The following is a 6725-nucleotide window of genomic DNA, read 5'->3' as shown; positions in this document are numbered from 1 at the left end:
TCTATTTAATTATCGTGACATCTGTCTACCTAATGTGACTTCCTTTATTCATGCTGAAGGCAATTTTAAGAGGAAAATGTAAAATATAAAAATCAGATGAACCCTTCAAATAAGGCCAGACCACCAGGATCTCGTGCTGATAATCGAGGAGTGTGGGCTAACCATAGCGGTGAAGCCCTAGGTCGGGGCCTGCGTTTATGTGTTGACGCCAAGCTAGATCAAAGAGGTTTGTTGCGAGGGTAGATTGCTTTATTTAGGCTAGTGTTTCTGTGCCGACGCCAAGCTAGACCAAAGAGGTTTGTTGCGAGGGAAAATTGTTTTACTTATGATAAATATCTTACAACAGATAGATAAGGAAGTAAACCTGACGACCCTAAATTAAGGATGTTTCTGCATTAATCTTGTGATTTTTAATTTAGAGGAAGAAAGCGCATAGTTAACTACCAACGTACCTAAATTTAATATCGCTGCACTGTGGATTAGACTCTTCGGTCTCTTGCGTTAACTAGCTTGTCGCGGCTAAAGTGGCGCATATCCGATAAAACAACGCGGTCAGACCTATAAACCTGAAGTATTATGTTATCATAACATTATTTGCGGCGACAAATCCGAAATATATTGAAGATTTTCCTCTTTTGAAATAAGAGTATGTTCGTAACCGCTCTAACCATTAATTCTCATATGTTTATGTAGGACTGAGAACACAACAAACCACGCCAACCTTGATGTGATATTAGCCAGAATTTCAACCGATATGAACTCATATGAACAAAAGTTGGTCTAAAAAATTGTTCTTACAAAGTTGCAATGCCTTATAAAGAGTGCCTAGACCGTATATCATAATCTCCTTTCGTTACTCTGATGCTTGCCTATGATTGTTGAAAAAGAAAAATCGGAAAAAAATGGAAAAAATGTATAGTGCTGCTCGGGAGAGCAGCGAACATGCACGGCACCAACCATAATCTTAACATGGAGCCGGAGGGAGGCGAAGCTTCAACAAACGCCTGTTTGATCCATGGCATGGGAGTTCAGCCAGAGTTTCCAAAGGATCAATAGGAATCAAGAGAAATAATAGGACCTTATTTTCACTTGGTATAGGAATGGCAGATTGAATTATACGTCTTTACCTTAGCTTTTGTCCCTTTTTTTCTTCTTCCAGAAAGAGGTGTAGCCCCGTTTGGACTCCTCTATCCACTAGCTGGCTCTTAATCTTCTGACACGTTTCATTAACGCCTTCAAGGTGGTAGACCATATTACATATCTGGATGCGACAGTTTTAAGAAAAATTGATAGCTCGAATCAATTAGCGAATTCAATAGATGAAAGTCGTCTTCATTAGTCCTTCCGTGTGGGTCAAAGAATAAATTAATAAAACACGACAGACAAAAAAAACAAGCCTTAAAAAAATGATTCAGAAAAAGAAACGATTCAGCTTCCACTTGAAAAAATTAGTGTTGAACACGTCTACAGAGTGTATCAGCGAATCTTCACGGATTCCGCAGTCATTGGCCAACCGGTTTAATTTAATGTGATCATCAAGATTTCCACGCAACAGTTCGTGGTAGAATACGAATTATAAGCGCGTGCTTGCAATTTGGCACACTTCGACGTTCTCGCGACTTCCCCTCTAAAAAATTTGTGCCTTTTACATTACATTCTATCGCTGTTTTTCCTCGCTCGCCTTGCATAACAAGTACGGCTTCCCCCGCAATAACAAGTATCGTTCAACTTAGTCCCATTCTATTGTTGTTTACCTGTTTTACAATATCACACGCTCTTCCCTAGTTTAAGCGTGTTATACGTGTGAAAATATATCAGTTGAAACAAAACTACATGTGCCTGTCCAAATATGCCTGAGAGAGAGATTCAACTCGCGAAAATGGCGGTCACACGAGTCTCGGCTCCGTGCTTTAAGGAACTTTTCATGCTCTTCATTTGTAATTCTCTCACGAGAACCCACTAAATTGGCTTGAATCTCTGCTTAAAAAACACGAGGGATTCCTTTTGATGTGGAAAAGGTTTCTTATGTAAGATAACGGTGTATCATGTGCAAGCCCCATGGGCCCGCTTGAAAATCTCTGGTGACAGGGCTGTCTCAGCTGTTACAATTAGGCTATTGAAAGATTTACTTTTAGATATCAAGACAAGTTCATCCGTCATTGCCAATAAACCTTTTTATTTTCATTTTCAGGGATGTGTATAGCTAGTTGTATATCATTATCATTTTTAATTTTTCTTTTAATTACCACTGGTTACTATTTTGTTTCCATGTGTCCCGTTTTTACGTAAAGTGGTATTAATTTTTTCATTCTATATGAGGCTTTAGAGATAAAATTATTACGTATTATGATTTCAAATCTCATCAAAGACTGCTTCCTTTTTTTGTCCGCGTTTATTTGTATTGCTTATTGTCCGTGAGCGTGCATATCCAAACTATGACTTTCTGATTACGCAAAGCAACACTTGACGTCATCATTCCGACGGTAAGCTCACGAATTAACTAGTTTTGACAGCCGACTGAAGCAAACTCTAAGCAGAGATTTTCTGAAGCCGTCGATGAAGATATTACCCAAGTCCTTGTATTTCTGTAAGTTGCTCTTGGCTTAACATGTATGTGACTGGACTTTTTTCTATCCTTCAAGGATCAAAGATGTGTTTAGCTTTAGTCGTATAATTCCGTTTCGTTTATAGTTCAGGTTCTATTTGATTCACAGATCCTTTACAAGAAGTTAAAGAGCCACCTATTCTTCGAAAATATTTTCAGTAGGCCCAGATTTTACCACTAACGATAGTTGGCCTATTTTGCAAATTTATTCATGAAAGGTGCTACCCTTTGTTTGTAATGAGTGATCTCAGCTCATCTAACAGTAATATATCTCATGGTGCAACAATATGCACAGGAGTCTTAATACTCTTCTTCTGCTCTGACCCGGAAACACCAGCACTGACTGAACTGCTAAAAGTAGGTCAGGATCGGAAACTATAGTGAAAAGCCTAAATAGAGCGGAGAATACATAAATCAAGCCTGCCAAACAAGCTGAACCAAACTGCCCCTCTGCCAAGAAGAAGCGGTCAATCTTCGGGTATAAAACGTGATTTGATGTAGTTGTTCAAGTCTCGTAGTTTAAAGAATTTAATGAAAAGTGAAATGTCCTTGTGGTTGTGTCAGTTATTCTGACAGCCTTAAAAGGAGTCATAAGTAGTTGTAAGAAGTCGTTCCATTGACGTTTTGAAAGCAAACGATCGAATCGTCAGTATTAATAAACTTTTTTTAGCAGTTAACCCTGCCGTCTTTCGAGTATTCGTAAGCAATAGCAAGCTGTCGATGTGTTGAATATGTATTGTCTGTAAAATAAAGAAAATAATAATTATAAATAATACCATTTGAAGCTTTACTCAGAGTTAAAGAGAATTTAATGGGAAAATCTCTCCTTTCCCGTTTAGACGATTGGGTTTGCCGATTGCGGTCAAGTTACCAAACCCCGAAATCTACTGGTGCAGGAGAAATGGGCTAAAGTCCCATGTAAAGACCTCAGACTACGTTTCTTCCAAAAATCTACTTCCTCACAATTTAAGTTAAACACCGCAGATGTAGATAGGCCATCTGGGGTGTGACGTTTTAGACATTTTTATGAGTGATGATTGATTGTCAACCTTTATTCTTTGATGCTCTGAAGTTTTTACAGAGATTTATCGACTGGAAACAGAAAACCTTTGAATCACTGGTTTTAAGTATCTTTTTTGGTTCAATTGCTGGTAAACGTTCCCACGTCGTAGTCCAAGGAGAAGAAAAGGACCATTACGATAGCTAGGAAAAGTTTTATCAAACCCACACAGATGTTTGCAGTTGTCAAACTTTTTAATGAGATTAATATTGCCGTGACAAACCAGTAACAGCCGCAAAATTTAATCACTAAATTTCATGTTCTGCAGCATGAAAACTTTGCTGTACGACACATTTTAATCCTTTTTCATAAGATAAATTTACATTGTTCCTTTTACGTAGGCCGGCGACTGGACGGAAGCCATTATTTATTTCTTATATTCTTTCCTATAATCTGAAGTTTGAATATCCTTATTTGGAGATAATGTTGCGCTACTTGTCAAACGATTGTTAAAACCTTATTTGAAAGCTGCTGTGGGGTGGAAAGGGCGGTAAAAATGAAGATAAAGTGATTAATACAGACGTAAACGTGAGAAAGAAAGCAGTTGCAGACATAATCAACCTCGGACAGAGCAGAGATAGATACTGTTCACGTGCGACCCATTATTCTTTATTTCAGACAGACAAATTAACTCACATAAAAGATATATCAGCGAAGTGATTTTTCGCAGAAATCGTACGTGCACGTACCGTAGCTTGCAATTGCACGCATAGTTTAAAATAGTTCACCTCGTGCGTTTCTGGCGATAATATTACATACCTCAAATCCTACAAACTATGCCAATGAATAGGAAGTAGATCGGTAAGAAAAAATACACACTGCCAAAATAAGTTTATTCTAAGCTCGTGTGGTCAGTAAAGCTCGCACGCTAATGTCTTCACTCTATCAATTTAGAGATCAGAGAAACCACAAAGTCCGAGGCATCCCATTTTAGCTCATAACCCGATCAACTGAAGGTTAGTATCCGGCTATTTTAGCAAAAGAAAGTTTTGCGTGAACGGAGTCTTTTTTAAGCGGTTGAGTCCTTAAGATTTAAGGGAACAATAAATCTATTTCAAATGAAAAAGGACATTTTATGGTGGTAACTGTGGCAGCCACCTGAACATAGATCTAGCGTTATGAGTTTGTAACCAATGTGCCTCATTGACTGCAGCGGAAATTAGTGAACCACGATAATCGTTTTGGCCGACAGTATGGTCATTAGTTTCTCATCTAAAATTGGAATACTGAGAAACAAAAACTTGATGACACCCACTTGTGAACGATTTTGCACCCTATGGTGGCAAAATCTTCTGAGAATTGGGCTTAAAATCCTGTATGGCTCGCATGATGACCGTTGCTAGAGCATACTTCGAGTAGGAGTTGTGTCGGGGCCGGAACGCCCGGGTTACCACCCGCACTGCTTAGTTAGCGACACGTTTCCATACACAACTGTTCAATGTTCAGGGACAAAGGGTTTGTATGTGGGTAAAAAAGCCACCCATCACCTTAAAACAAATCGTTCCGGCCGAAAAAGCGTGGAATAGGAATTTTAAGCTTCCACGGTATTCTCGGCAAAACTTTATTTAAAGACATCGCATTGCTCACATCCCAAACTACCGTGGGAAAATAATACTTTCCGTGCAAGGCTATCCCCGACGATCCGGTGGCATGTTTTACGTTGGTTAACAGGGCTTATCCTTAGAGAAAAATGAAACAAAACCCGGCTCATTTAATTATCAGACATCGGAAACAGGACCATCAGCCACTAGGGAGGTTGCAACTGTAGCAGAGCTGTATATAACCACCATGCACTTCATGTCATTTCTATGCTTTCCTTTAGTTTCCCTTTTGTTTTTCTTGTCTGTTTGTTTTCTCCCCTCGATATTTTTGGCTCATGAGTGTTTTTTTTTTTATTATTATCATCTATCGCTTGTCTCGTTGCTCGTTTTTGTGTTTCGTGGTCTGTTGGAGTCTGTTTATTGGTTTCTTGGTTAGGTTAGTGAACTGCTTATCTGCTTGAACACTCTTCTCTCTTGAGGATGCAAAGGAAATTTCAGTCTTTCTGTGCAATAACTGTAGCTCTGTTCATCAGAGGTGCAAATTTTCAACTAACGCAAGAATCTCTCTTCAGTTACCAAATATGGTCATAAAAGTTAGCTAATTCCACTTCTCGTGCGGAAACACCAAACATGTTGCAACACCTTTAAGATATGTTTAGCAAAGAGTTAGAATATTTTCATCTGAAAAGTTATTTTTCCTCTGGTTCCTTAGAGACAACTGCGAAATGACAGGCGAAAATACAATTGGCACTGGAACTGATGACAATTGTCTCTATTCGAATAAGATAAACCAGGTACACACGGTTTAAGGAAAAAGATGATTCAACTCGCCTATAACCGTAAATGTTTCAATGAATGTTTTCCATATCATGTACCGTTTCCCGGCATGAAAACAACAGTTACATAGGATCATAATGTCACATGACTTTTTATCGAAGTAATCAGATTGAAACGAACACAAGGTTTGTGGATATAGTGCTTATCCATAACGTTTGCTTTACCCAGCTAATACCGTCAGAAGTTTATAAAAGCCCTACAAGAAGATCAGAGAAGCGAGTACTTGACTTGCGAAGGTCTTACCTTCTGAAGTGCTCGAAACTTTGGGCCATGTGTTTGAGTGACTAATCTTTTAAACTTTCCTGAGTCAAGACCTTCACGCAATTCACAAAATTCACGATTGAAAGGCCGGGATACTGTTCTCAAGGTGTTCGGCCGTTTATCTAACGTCATGCCTCGTCCTTTACTCTCTAAATTGCATCTACACTTCTAATTGAATAACCATGTACGGTTAAATTCTTGATGAAGCAACTAACAGTTCTGAACCAAAAGGCCTCGCTGAAATTATGATCCCGTGTTTAAGTGAACATTCACCGGATTTGCATGGTTTTCAACGAGGTTAAATGTCTGTTTCAGGCAAGATTTATTCGATTTCCCAACTTATATTTTCTTCAATTAGATAGTAGGCCGTCCTACTAGTAGTTGTAAATTTTCTTTGTTACTCATACATTCTGGCTGACCT

This window comes from Pocillopora verrucosa, chromosome 14 (genome assembly GCF_036669915.1).
Source record: "Pocillopora verrucosa isolate sample1 chromosome 14, ASM3666991v2, whole genome shotgun sequence".
Taxonomy (NCBI): Eukaryota; Metazoa; Cnidaria; class Anthozoa; order Scleractinia; family Pocilloporidae; genus Pocillopora; species Pocillopora verrucosa.
This window is presented reverse-complemented; position numbering follows the sequence as displayed.